Below are 14,715 nucleotides of genomic sequence, written 5' to 3'. Positions count from 1 at the left end.
TGACTTTAGTATTGTTCAATTTATCAATTTATTCCACAATTTTCTCTATTGACACCTCAGTCTGGACAGATCTGAGATTTCCTCAGATTTGTCACCAAAAATGAATGGCTCAGGTGTGGGGCTCTCCCCCACATCCTCTGCTGTGAAGATGGATATAAAGGTTCATTTAGTTTCTCCACAGTGGCCTTGTCTTCCTTAAGCACTCATTTAGCACCTGGATCATCCAGTGGCCCCACTGAAGGTTTGGTAGGCTTCCTGCTGCTGATGTACTTTAGAAAAAATGCTGTTAGTTTTTGTGTCCTTACCTAGTTGCACTTCAGATTCTTTCCTGGCCTCTCTTATTTTACTTTTACATTTGACTTGCCAGAGTTTGTTCCTTTCTATTTTCCTCAGTAGGATTTGACTTCCTCTTTTTAAAGGATGCCTTTCCACCTTGCACCACCTTTTACTCTGCTGTTCAGCCATTTTGGCACTTTTTTGGTCCTCATACTGGTTTTTTGTTTTTGATTTGGGATATACATTTAGTTTGAGCCTCTATTATGGTATTTTAAAATACTCTCTGTGCATAAGAACATACATAAGAATGGCCATACTGGGTCAGACCAAAGGAGTCCAATAGGCGAGGGAGGGGGCGGAGTTGGGGTGGGGCTAGGGCCGGGAAGCGGTGGGGGCACGAGTTGGTGCCTGTGGTTAGCTTTCTTGGCAACAAGGGCACACTGTTGACTCATATCCAGCTTCTCATCCACTGTGACCCCTAGGTCCTTTTCTGCAGAACTGCTGCCTAGCCATTCGGTCCCTAGTTTGTAGCAGTGCATGGGATTCTTCCATCCTAAGTGCAGGATTCTGCACTTGTCCTTGTTGAACCTCATCAGAATTATTTTGGCCCAATCCTCTAATTTGTCTAGGTCCCTCTGTATCCTATCCCTACCCTCCAGCATATCTACCACTCCTCCCAGTTTAGTGTCATCTGCAAACTTGCTGAGGGTGCAGTCCACACCATCCTCCAAATCATTAATGAAGATATTGAACAAAACCAGCCCCAAGACCGACCCTTGGGGAACTCCTCTTGATACTGGCTGCCAACTAGACATGGAGTCATTGATCACTACCCATTGAGCCCAATGATCTAGCCACCTTTCTATCCATTTTATAGTCCATTCATCCAGCCCATACTGCTTTAACTTGCTGGCAAGAATACCGTGGGAGACTGTATCAAAAGCTTTGCTAAAGTCAAAGAATAACATATCCACCACTTTCCCCTCATCCACAGAACCAGTTATGTCATCAGAGAAGACAATTAGGTTAGTCAGGCATGACTTGCCCTTGGTGAATCCATGCTGACTGTTCCTGATCACTTTCCTCTCTTCTAAGTGCTTCAGAATTGATTCCTTGAGGACCTGCTCCATGATTTTTCCAGGGACTGAGGTGAGGCTCAGTGGCCTCAAGGGAAGCCCCAGGGGAACCTCTGCTGGATGCAAGGGGACATGTGCACCCACCCAGCATGTCTCCCTCTCCCCGCCCACTGCCTGCCCCTTCCTCTTTGAAGAGTCTGGGGCTGAACCCTCTATCTGCCTGTTGGGAGGGTGTAATATGTCCCCTCCTTGCTTGGATCCTAGGAACACGACTGGCCCCATATTAATCATCTTCACTAAGAGTTAGTGCTGGGACATCCATGAGTCAAAGAAATAAACTCAAAGCAGGGGCTGTGCTGCACCACATCCCATCCCAGGGGAACGTGGCTGGGAAACCAAATGCAGCCACTGCACACCCACCCGGCTCCCATGCACCATGTGGTCTGTAAGCAGCCTGGCCCCACCAGAGCCCATGGACAGCACCGCACGGCCCTACCTTCAGTGTCTGCCTGCCAATGTCCATGCCCACGCTGGCCAGGCCACTGGCTCAGGCGCACACCTGTCTGCATGTTCCTTTGACCACTGGGAGTGCCCCTGAGCCAGCCATCGATGCCAGCTCCAATGTCTGCAGTCTGTGTCTCTTCTCCCAGCTCACACTTGCCAGGCTCAGCTGGCAGGACCATGGTACAATCTGGAAGTGCTCCATCCTTGAATCAAGGGTCTAAATTTGGGATCACACCTCATTGGTGCCATGGGCAGAAGCTTGTGATGTCAGGGTCACTGAGCTGATGGGCACTGCTACCCAGGGCTGGCTCCAAGTTTTTTTGCCGCCCCAAGCAAAAAATTTTCCAATGCGCCGCTAGCCCCGCCCCAACTCTGCCCCTTCGCTGCCCCATTCCAACCTCTTCCCCAAATCCCCAGCTCTCCTCCTCCCCCGGGTGTGCTGCGTTTCCCTTCCTACCCCTCCCTCCCAAGCAGAGTGGTGGTGCACTCAGAGGAGGAGGTGGAGGTGAGCTGGTGGGGGAAGTGGTTCCTCTGCCCCCCCTGGGTTACTTCCTGTGGCCCTCTCCATGCCCCCCCACTGCCGCAGCTTCTCTCCCCTCCCTCTCAAGCTTGCCACAAAACAGCTGATTCACGCGGCAAGCCTGGGACGAAGGGGGGAGAAGCAGAGAGGCGACGCGCTCAGGGGAGCAGGCGGCAGTGGAGCGAAGGTGAGTTGAGAGGGAGCGGTTCCTCTGCTCCCCATCAGGGTTACTTCCTGCAGTCCTCCCCATGCCCCCTACCATAGCAGCTCACCTCTGCTCAGGGCTGGCTCTTGGCTTTTTGCACCCCAAGCAAAAAAAAAAAAAAGGAGACCCTTGGAAAGTGCCACCCCAAGCTATGCCTCCTCCCTGTGGCCCAGGGTGCTGGAGGAAGACAGTTTGGGGTGTCTCAGAGGGCTGCTGAGGCGTGGCATGGAACTGAATTCTCTGACACAGCAGCTCACTCAAATCACAGCTCATCGCTGGAACCACGTTCCCTCACAATTGGCAGGCGTGCCAGAGATCCACAGCAGGGTTGGCCGTGGTTAGTATGGGTCCAGGGATCGACCAGCTTCCAATCAATATGGGTGCAGCCCAAGTGGCGTGGCTGAGACATCAAGGAGCCACCGAGTCCTCCTGTGAAACCCTTGTAAAACTTTCCCATAGATTGCTGTGCTGAGTTGTAGCTTTTCCACCCAGCTCTTCCCTTCAGCTTCCCCAGGAAGGGTGGTTGAAAACAGTTTTGCCCTTCGGTCACCTGCTGATCTCCAAGCACTTTAGCAAACTTGTCATGAAACCCTATGGACCTCCCTGATCCCCCTTTTACATCTGTGGCAACAGGAAGATAGCGGAAGTGACAAAAGGTGCTTTGTAAGTCATGGCCGAGATGGGACAGAGATCCCAGGAGTGCTGATGCCTGGTTGCGTGTGTAATCTACAAGCTGAGCCGGCTCAGTCAGCATCACTGTGTGACCTCAGCAAACCTCAGTCCCACTCAGTACCTCAGTTTCCCCAGCTGTAATATGGGGATAATGAGCTGGATCTCAATGTGGGGGGAGAGCTTTGAAGGGTCTTCATGAACTGTTCAGATGGCCCAGGGCAAGAGGCTTAATCAGCGAAGGTTTGTGGAAACTTTTTGAATTCCCCGGAAGAAAAGGGTTCTGTGGACGGACAATCTAATTAGCTGTGCAACAAGCAATGGAGATGTTCCAGCCAGCAGGGGCTGACTTCAGGCGGGAGGGAAACGAAGCAGAAATAGAGCTGCTCTTAAGAACCGCCGAGCTGGTTTCCATGCAGAAGTCCTTCAGGCAAACAGAGCCACCAGGCCCACAGCAGATGTAGAAGTGGCTGCTTTTCAAAGGCAGGGGGTGGTGGCCTTGCAATCCACACGGACCCTGGCTTTTCAGGACACATGAGTGGGTCAGTCTGCTGGGAAGCCAGATGGTATTCATCAGACTCTGAGACAATGGGCCGATCCTCCTTAATGAGTCCTGGGGGAGGGGTGGGTTAGCTGCCATGGTGAGGGAGAGGCTCTCATCCTGAATTCCTTGGCAAAGGCCCATGCGGGGGGAAGGGCAGCGTCTGATTGGGCCAGATGTCCTGCCTGCTGTGGGTGGACACCTAAAAAAAGTGCAGGGGGCAGGTAGGGTTGCCAATTTGGGTTGGATGTATTCCTGGAGGGTTCACCACATGACATAATCTTTAATTACAAATTAATCTTTAACTCCTGGCCACTCCACCACAGTCCTGGAGGGTTGGCAGCCCTGGGGTCTGTGCGCACTTGGGGTAGGTTTGCATGGAAATCTCCAGAGGGAGGCTCCCTGAAATTTCTGTGTTGGCCACAGGAGAGCAGTACTGGTTCACCACTGTGGCTTGGCTGCACTCTGGCAGTGGTTTAGTGTGGTGGCTTTGTGTGTGAGATGGTGCCCCCTAGTGGCTGGTTCACAGAGAGGATAAGGGACCTAGTACAAAAATTAACTGAGGGAGATTTCCTTTATCCCGAGCAGCAGAGGCCTGTGTTTTTGCAACGGATGGACCATAACTCACATCCAGCGTGACAGAGGGTGTGTGTATTGGAGTGTAGGGATTTCATAGCATAGGAACTCAGTCAAGGACACAGTGAGACAGGGCGGAGGAGCAGTCTGGCTGCGCAGTGCCCCCCTGCACCATGCTGGGGCATTGGGATCAGCACTGACTGCCAGGGTGAGTCCCCGCTCCTGAGCCCCTCACCCTACTCCTTCAGCCCCTGGCTTTCCTTGGTCTCCAGCCAACAGAATTCTTTCCTTCCTGCTCCGTCTGTGAGAGGCTGGAGCTGTGCCAGTGGCTGGCATGGCTGGCATGACTCCTTTCCATTCCTACCCCAGAGAGGTCCTGACTGGACAGGGATCAGGGTGATTTGGAGTCCATTGTCCAGAAGCTAGACAGAGCAACAGCTGCAGGCAGGAGATCCAGCCCAGAGCCCTCATTTGACCCCTGATATCCCCAGTCAAGCCTCATTAGTGCTAATGGGCATGGCAGGGGGGACTGTGCAGGAGAAGTGCCTGTGGGAGCAGGGTCTAGGCAACAGGGCCCCTGGCAGCCTGCCTGCGGGAGTCCAAAAGGGGTACTGAGCACGGGAGAGGCTGCCAACAGGAACACCAATTACCTCTTTGGAAGTCCATCAGCAGGGCAAGGAGGAGGGGCAGCAGAGGAAGAAAAGGAGCAGTGTTCACTCACCAGAGATGGGCACAGAATGCTGACAGAAGGGAATGAGGTGGGAATACAGCCTGCGAGCTGGCCTCCCTGGCCTGCCATCAGACGGGAGCCACTCTGCTTGCTCCAAGGGCCTGAGCTCAATCCTGCTGTGTGCCTCCAGAAGAACTTGGCTGGCCAGTCCAGGGATTTTAGCAAGGTTTTGGCTGCGCCCTCACTGGTAACGGGGATTTGTGATGCAGCGGAGTGGGGAGATGGGGCGTTGTGCTGGGAGCCCTGCCCCAATGGCAGAGCATTGCTGGGTGGGGAGCTCAGCTGACGCTGCCAGAGCAGGGGAAGCAGAGGATTCCAGTGGGGAGAGAGTGATCACATCCAGAGGTACAGCAAACAACCCAGCGCCAGTGGCCTTGGGATGTGTGGCAAGACACCAACATCATGCCACAGCTAGGCTGCAGGGTGGGCGGAGGAAGGTCTAGGGAGCAGCCTGTGGGGAGGCCCAGAGCAGGTGAGGGCCAGAGGGTGCAAGAGGGTTGTGGCTGGCTCCCCAGAGCAGTCACTCTCAGCACGTGAACCCTTGTCACAGCAAGGCACTGCTGCCTTGGAGGGGATGGGAGGATGGGCGGAGCCTGACACTCACTCTTACTAGACCTCCTTGCCTGCACAGGCTGGGCACCCAGCCCCACATGCAGAGCCCATCTGACGCCTGGCTGAACAGCTAGGGTGACTCCCCAGGGAACTCAGAGTCACAGGTAGAGTGGGAACCTTGAAGAGAAACATCCAGGCAGCGAGATGGGCAGAATAGGGAGGCCTTCCTGGCACAGGGTTGGGGCATGTAGCCACCTGCAGCAGATAGAGACTCCAGAGATTCTGGCTCAAGCTCCATTCTGCCTGCAGGACCTTGGCTGCCTCTCTATGGCCCAAATCCTCAAAGGTACTTAGGTGCCTCACTCCCATTGATGTCACCTGGAGGCACCTACGTACCTTTGATCTGGGCCTTAGTCCTGCTGTGGCTCTAAGGAGTGCGTGAGGAAGGGTCTGTCATAAACATACAGCTAAGGGTAGCATAAAATCCCTCTTTTACCTGTAAGGGGTTAAGAAGCTCAAATAAACTGGTTGGCGCATGACCAAAAGGACCAATAAGAAAAGAAGATACTTTCAAATCTGAGGAGGGGGGAAGGTTTTGTTTGCGCTCTCTTTGTGTGCTTTCTTGGGACAGAGAGAGGGACCAGGCAGGAAAAAAATCTCTCCTAAAACCCTACCTGAAATAAGCATTTAAGATTACCAAAATTGTAAGTAACAGCAAGGAAATGCGTTAGATTATCTTTTGTTTTAGCTTGTGAATTTTCCTTATGCTAAGAGGAAGGTTTATTCCTGTTTTTGGAACTTTGAAGTTGAGCCTAGAGGGAAATCCTCTGTGTTTTAAATCTTTGTGTTACCCTGTACAATTACCTTCCATCCTGATTTTACAGAGGTGCTTCTTTTACCTGATTGATTTTAGGGTCCTAAAGAGAAAGGGTCTGGTCTGTACTTTTATTAAAGGCAATTGGTTAGTATATTATTCTCAAGCCTCCCCAGGAAAGGGGGTGAAGGGGTTTGGGGGGATATTTTGGGGAAACAGGGACTCTAAGTGGCCCTTTCCCCTGGATGTTTGTGTAAAACACTTGGTGGTGGCAGCAATACCGTCCAAGGACAAAGAAAGGATTTATGCGTTGAGGAAGTTTTTAACCTAAGCTTGTAAAAATAAGCTTAGGGGCCTCTTTCATGTGGGTCCCCACATCTGTACCCCAGAGTTCAGAGTGGAGAGGGAACCCTGACAAGGTCCCAGCAGTGTCTCCACAACTCAGTTCCTGCAGCAATGAGAGGGGATCTGGCAAGAGATTTCTACCAGCTCCTCTGTCTGTCCAGAGCAACAGCAGTTCCCGCACTGCTTGCTGCAGCTGGCCATCTGCCAAGGACAGGGTTAACAAGACCTCTTCGGGCTTGTCCAAGGGTCAGTTCCCGTTTATTGTCAGTTTCTTTCTCTCTTTCAGTCACAAACTGTACTGGACCCTTGTCCCAGGAGAAAGGCTCCAACAACAGGTGTTTTCAACAGCCCTTAGGGTGACACTTCAAACAACCTTTTGCATAGCTCAGTTTCATTTTGGGCAACATGTCTGGGGCCAGGAGATTTTTTTCAGAAGGAAACGTTTCAGGGAAAGCCCCCAAATATTTTGCAAGTTTGAGGTTGCCACTGTGGAGTTTTTCCTCCACTTCTCTTTTCCACCTGGCCATAACAATAAAAAGGTAAGGCATAGTCAAAATGTGGTGGTGGTGAGGGGGCGGCAGGGATGGGGGAACCCAACTTCGTGCAGTTTTGATTTTCCCCCAAAATTGCCTACTTGAAAAATTTCAAATGGGAGTTTGCTTGTGACTACTGTAGCCTGGTTTTCCAGCCAGCTGCCCTTGGCATCTTGCCCTTGGCCTGCTGTGTAGACCTTTCCAGCATGCACTGAATGAGTAGCTCTATCAGCAGTAGTAGGCTATTATTTTCTAGTAGCCTAGCCACTAGAGAAAGGCCCCAAGCACACCTCACCAGTATGTTACATACACACGCTCCATAGTGCAGGGCTGGATTAACTTTTTGTGGGCCTGGCGCTAAAAACATATTTGTAGGCCTCCGTTGGGGAAATAAGGCATGTGATGGGGGGCGGTCCGCAGAACGAGGGGCTGGCTGGGGGCAATGAGATGCAGTGCAGCAGGAGTGGCCCCACTCAGCCCAGCACAAGGGCACTATTTACAAAGCCCAAACTGCTAGATGCACACTGGCCCACCCAGCTTTGCACTGCCAGCGTGCCCCTTCCACACTGCCCCCCTGCCTAGTGCCCTGCCCTTATGCCAGTGCCCCCTCAGAGACTTCCCCCACAGATCCCTATGCCCAGCATCCCCTGCCTAGAGACCCCTCCTGCTGACATCCCATCACAACTACACAGCACCCTGCACACCATACCCCCTGCCCAGCTCCCACACCCACAGATCCCCTACTGTCCAGCACCCCCTTCACAGTCCCACCATCACAGCTGTACAGTGACCCATATTCCTCAGGGAATTCTGCATCAAATTCTGTGCATAGTATTTTAAAATTATGATTTTTTTAATAATAAATAAATGTGGAAGCTCCAGCATGGCAGTGGGGAGCACAGGCCACTGGCTGCATGGAGGTGGGAGAATACCCTGCAGCCTCCCCCACCCTCCTGGGCCAGGGTCTTGGCAGTGAGACTGAACCTGACCCTGACACAGCACAAGGGCCAGGCCTGCCACAGAAACACCCTGGGGCCGTGCCCCTTTTGTGCCAGGCACACCAGGTGTGGGCAGGGAGGCTCAGCCCAGCAGCAGGATCCAAGTGCAGAGGGACTGAGTGTGGGGGTGTCCAGATGGGAGTAAGAGGGTTCTGTGGGGGCGGGGGGGGGTAAGAGGGTTCTGTGGGAGGAAGTCTGGGTGCAGGCAGCTCAGTGGGGGATCTGGATGCACAGGGAGGTGCCAGGTGCAGGGGCAATGGGAGTCTACGGGGGGACCAAGTGAAAGTGGTTGGAGCTCAACGGGTGGAGGGGGAATCTGGGTGCAGGGGAGGTGGGGTTGTTGTACTTAAAGTACAGCACAGGATCTTTTCAGGGGGAATAAGGCAAATGCCACATTCATTGGTAATACATGTATCAATCAACACTGTATGATATGCATATGATCTATATACACTCATGCACTCACACACACATACACACTCTGTCTTCTTGTTGTTACCAACTAGTTGCTGTCCTTAACTTCACTGGCCAGGTGAGTTAAATGGGGGAGGGGTAGAGCCGGGCTTCTGCCGATCTGGATCAATGTTCCGATGTTGACAAGACCCAGGGTCCTCTGCAAGACACCTCACATTTATAGCAGCTTCCCTCTCATGCAAATCTGTGCCAGATTCAAAATATGAGTCTGTTGGTCCTTTGTGCTGCTTCCTTCTGGGTGTTGTCCCAATACTGTTCAAAGAGGGTGTTTCCAAAAGAAGGTGCTTGATTCTACCCCCGCCCCCGGCCGTCAATATGTCTGCTCTTTTTTAGTGAGCCCACTTGACAAGTTTGATTGTCCTTGGGTCTGGCTTTCATCCCCTCTCCAACTAGCTGTCTGGAGGTGCTGCCTTCCATGCCTCGTTCATTCAACATGCCAATTGATTAAGGGAGTATGGGAAAGGGGAATCTTTTTCTACTCCTAGCAAAAAGATTTTTCTTCTACTTTAACTAGCCTTAGGGGCTATAACATTATACCAAGGCTTAACACAAAGTTTTCTATAGGTTTTCTACAACAGAGATCTGATACAAAATTCCTATATCAAAGGACTTGATACAAAGTTGTATGAAAATAGCTTAATACAGGGTTATATGAAGAGGCATAATACAAAGTCATATGAAAGTTAGAGGTTATATATGGATAGGCTTAATACAAAGTTATATAGAGAGGCATAATACAAAGTCGTATGAAAGTTATGTGAAGATGCTTAATACAGAGATTTATCTACAGGGTTCATTTGGGTGGGGGTCTAGGTGTAGGTGGTTGGGGCTCAGTAGGGAGGGTGTCTGGGTGAGGCTCATCGAGGTGGTACAGATGCAGGGGAGGTGGGGCTTGTCAGGGTGAGGGTTTGATGGGCCTGCTTAACAGGGGAGCCCCAGCTGCTGCCAAGGGGATCCACATGCTGGGCCCCCATTTCCCCTATCCCAGGGATCGGCAACCTTTGGCACGTGGCCCACCAGGGTAAGCCCCCTGGTGGGCCGGGCCAGTTTATTTACTTGCCGCGTCCGCAGGTTCGGGTGATTGCGGCTCCCACTGGCCGTGGTTTGCCGCTCCAGGCCAATGGGGGCTGCGAGAAGCCGCGGCCAGCACATCCCTCGTCCTGCAGCCCCCCATTTGCCTGGAGCGGCGATTGGCCGAACCTGCGGACGTGGCAGGTAAACAAACTGACCTGGCCCATCAGGGGGCTTACCCTGGCGGGCCATGTGCAGAAGGTTGCCGATCTCTGCCCTATCCCTTCTCTTCCCCATCCCATGCCCCTTCCTTCCCCACTGCCTCTGTCCCCCTGCCCCACCACAGCACTCACTGTTGACATGCATCCGACGAAGTGGGTATTCACCCACGAAAGCTCATGCTCCAATACGTCTGTTAGTCTATAAGGTGCCACAGGATTCTTTGCTGCTTTTACAGATCCAGACTAACACGGCTACCCCTCTGATACTTGACAAGATGAAGGATGGCTCCCAGCGCACAGAAGGGAGCTCAACCAGCACTAGGACCCAGAAGGTGGTGTCCAGCTGCAAAGTCTGGGGAGCTGAGCAGCGCCTTCTTTTTTCAGCCTGGCTGTACAGCTCTGAAGTCGCAGAGTAGGTATGTTCGTTCCACCCCCATCCTCAAGGCCCTACCCCCACCTCTTCTCTGCCTCCTCTCCCCTGGTGAGCATGCTGCAGCTGTGCTTATCCCCCACCCTCCTGCTGGCAAACAGCTGATCAGCAAACAGCGGGGCAGGGAGGGAGCAAGCTGTGAGAAGAGGCAGGGGAGGGGGAGCTTGGCTGCCCTACTGCAGCAGGAGCCTCAGTGCCAGGAGCACCAAGCTTCTGCCCCCTGCAGGAGAAAGCGGGGTGTGGAGAAGAGTGGGCCTGGTTGGGGCACCCTGGAATGTGGGCCCGGCTCCATGGTAAATCCGCTACTGCCATAGTGTGCTACTGTATCACAGAGCAGAGGGGGCAGGTGCTGGGCCAGCGTTCATTCCCCTTGGAAGACCCAGCACCCACCTTGCCTTCCAGCATAGGTTGCCCTCTGCCAGTCACTGAGCCCCATCATATTCCTAGAGGTGCTCTTTCTGCCTGGCATGGGGGTGCAGTAATCTGAGCTGGGGGCCACCCCCAAGCCAAGAACCACCCCCTCCTTTCACATAGGTGGCAGCTGGTCCATGCAGAAAGCAAGGTGGGGCAGGAAACCATTCTTTTATTTTAAGATTTTCCCTTCCCCAACACACACATGCACCCTAGTTTCTGAGTGGCAGCAGGTGGGCACCAAGTGTGGCGCTTAGTTCCTTCTGGTTGGAGCCATGCCTCCAAGTAATGGGGAGGCAGGAGCCCAGCTGCAGCAATGGGGCATGTGGGGGAGTAGGGCTTTGGGAAAGGATCTGTCCAAGTCACAGAGCCCTGTGGGGACAGGAAGGAGAGTGCCCCACTGGTTGTCCCCCCACCCTGCACCAGCCAGCATTTGTGGCCTGCCACCAGTGCTGTGTGGTGAGAGGAAGGTTTCTGGAGCAGCTGCAAAGGATCATAGGCTGACATAGGGCCTCTCTAACTAGCCAGGGTTTTCTGCCATGGCCCCACCTGCCAGATTTGTTTGCCCTGTTCTTATGCTCTCTTGGGGTTAGACTCTGCAAGCCTGGCACTATGGAGCTAATGCTCCAGCCACGCAGACTGGATAAAACCAACAGTGTGGTATCCTGCCTGGCTGGCAAAGCGGCCCTGCCAGCACCTCCTCACCCCACTTCACACTAGATCCCCCTCCGTCCCACACAGGCTGGCTGTGTCTCATCACCATGCACCAGCAAGGACCAGGAGCTCACAGTGCTCCGGCTGAGAGCTTCTCTCTAATGCAAAGTGATGCAGTGTCATCGTCTTGAGTCTGCAGGCAGCCAGCTCTGGGGGCCTCCATGGCTGCTCAGAGCTTTCCCGGATGCAGCCACGTGACAGTGACAAGACCTGGCTGAGGTTCCTGACTCCCCCAATGTAGAGTCCAGGAAAGGATCAGAAACACCTCAGCATCACCCTGCTGGGTGAAACTGAGAGCAGTCGATTTGGGCCACTGGAGTTTGGATGAGGGATAGCCGTCTCCAGCATCACTTGTTCTGAACACTGGCTAGGTGGTAAATGGCTGGCTGGATGGAATCACAATAGGTAATCTAAACTAATCTATCAAAGAACCAGGTGAAGAGAGCGCTCATAAATCTGAGATGATGGAGGCTCCTCAGAGGATGGGAAAAGCCCAGCTGGGGACTTGTCCCTTCCCACAGGGACTTCCCCCTGTCTGACGTGTGCAGCACTCTGGAGGCAGGAGAGAAGCCGTTGGCAGAGCGGAATGTGTTTGCGCACTGCTGTCAGTATGTGGCTGGGGCTTCCCTCGCCCATCAGTCTCCTCCAGCTCTGGCCCACTGCCCAGCCCCGAGTCACTGGGGTCAAGCAAACACAAACACAGCCAGTGTTTTCTCAGGCTAGGTAGGGGACCTGCTGCCAAATTCCTGCCTGGCTTCAAAGCATAGGAAGGTGTCTGCACAGCTTTCAGATAGGAGAGGTGGGGCCTAAAGTGCTCTCCAGCCCTTCTGGTTTCTCCATATGTGAATTGCAATGAATTGGCTTGCATGCGTGGGTGCTGCACCCCCTGCTGGGTGGAACTGGGATGCCCAGGCTGTGTCTCTTTGGCCGGATACTGCTCCCTCTGATGGGGATTCTCCCCTACCTCTGCTGGGGGAGACCGGTTCAGGAAAGGGCGAGTGACTGTGGTTTTGGCTGAGGGGCACATGGGGGGTTGCCCCTTGGGGCTCTGTCTGTGTGACCCTCTGTGGTGCCAGGGAAGGTTGGAGCTGGTAATAGTCATGTCTGGGAGCAGGGCTGTAAGGGGAGGCTATCGATACCTTCTGTTTGGGTCAAAACTCCCTACCTCCCCCCACATGCCACCCCAGCTCAGCATGTGCCAAGCTACCCTCTGGTGGCTGGTTCTGGTGACACAACTCGGCAGCTGCTCTGTGAGCTGGGGTGGTGGGAGCAGATGCTGAATGTCTTTGCTGGGAGCATGGGAGTCTGTCCGTGGGGACAGTGACTCCAGGAGAGCGCGGTCCCCACTGGCGGGTCTTGCCCATGACTTGCCCAGTCCCAGGTGCTGATCACTGTGATGGTGATGGGAAAGTCGCATGGACCTCCGAAGCATAGGAATAAGGCAGATCCTGGGGAAAGGCTCACTGGAGCCCACTGCTGCCTGCTTCGACCTCCCCTGCAGAGGGTCTGTGGCTGGGGAGCGCTGTTAGCATTAGGATCTCTGCTGTTGTGAGTAGAGACGTAGGCCCTCAGGGGCGGTGGGGGTGCTAAGCACCAGCCTAAGCAGTATTTGCCTAGGATCCCAAGGTACAATTTTCCAGCTCTGCTACAGCCTCCCTGGGCCGGTCTCTAAAATGGGCATAACTGCCTTTCCTCTGGGAGTTCCTTGGGGAAGACTGGTGTCTTGGCAGCCCATGGGACCTGAGCCTCTCTAGGCTACATCCAAATGTGGGAACACAGTGTGAGCATGGAGAAATGTGGTGCTCAGATGTGTCAGTGTCTCCCCAGTCCGTGGGACCTTGGCTCCCCCCTCACCCTGCCCCGCTGACAGATGCTATTCGCAGTAACTGTGAGTTGTGCAGTGTGGAATTCAGTGCAGAGAAGCGCGGCAAAGGAGGCAGCTCTGGCTGCCTCAAGTTCCTATTTATACCTGAGGATCAAGAAGCCTTTGGGAGGCAGTCCAGGAACTGCAACTCCGCAGCTCTTATCTCCGGAGACCTGGCTTCCAAAGCACCTCTTGGCTGGTTTCATTCCACATAAATTAGCTCCACTCTTTGCACTGAACGAGCCAAGGACTAGAATAACAGGTGGGGGGTGGGGAGCCTGTGGGTAGGGCTTGAGGGGGCACCCGCAAAACTGTGTGTGGGGGGAGAGCTCTTCTGCTCTCCACTGCACCGGGGCGGCTGCATGTCGGGGAGCAACAGCCAGGACCTCTCTGCAAGACCAGGGAGGCTGGGCGGGGAGAGTGGGGCTGGCTCCGTGGGCTTCTTGACTTGTGGCTGGGCCTGGCTGTATTGGCAGTGATCAGGACGAGGCTGGGAGCTTGGTGCTGATAAAAACAGACAGACTGCCCTGTGCTGCCCTGCCTGCCTTCTGCAGGAATGGAGATGTGCTGCCTGCTCGCCAGGCCCAGGCCTTTGCCTTAGTCTAGTGGCCAGGACAACATTGGCTGGGTCCACGTCTGAGGAGCACGTGGGAGCAGCCACTGCGGGTCAAGCTGCAGCTGTAACTCCAGGTGCCCCCTTAGCTGGCATTGCCTACGGCTAAGAGGTCCCCACCCCATCATGGTGTAAATCAGTCGCGGCATCAGCCAAGGCCATGGCGCCCCCGCGAGAACCAGCCCCAAACTGTGCCCCAATGATCAGCGTGGGACAATCCCCGGCATAACAGATTGGGGTTTGCTTGTAGGGGGAGTTGGCACAAGGGTGCTGTCCTCAGCCTCGCCATGCAGGAACGGAGGGCGCAGAAAGTGGTTTGAACTGGTAGCCAAACCGAGGGCCGGGCCAGCCTCTCCCACCTTCTACCCTCCGCCTAGAGACAAAAGGAAAGCTGCCGAAATGAAGGATGTAGCTATGCACTGGGATCCTGCTTTGGGTGGGTGGCAGGGCTCGCTGGGCAGAACACCCCCCAGGAACATCACCCAGCATCTGGGCGGCGTCCTCCAGGCCACCATCATCACCACTGCTGGGTAGGGGAACATGGATTGCTGCTACCCTGGGCCCCAAGCAGGTCTCTCCAGGCTGGGGAGCTGCCCAGAGCTGAGCCTTTAGTGCAGAGATGGCTACTTGCAGGGGAA

Source organism: Gopherus flavomarginatus, chromosome 6 (genome assembly GCF_025201925.1).
Source record: "Gopherus flavomarginatus isolate rGopFla2 chromosome 6, rGopFla2.mat.asm, whole genome shotgun sequence".
Taxonomy (NCBI): domain Eukaryota; kingdom Metazoa; phylum Chordata; order Testudines; family Testudinidae; genus Gopherus; species Gopherus flavomarginatus.
The sequence above is the reverse complement of the archived record's forward strand: the minus strand, read 5'-3'. Positions refer to the sequence as shown.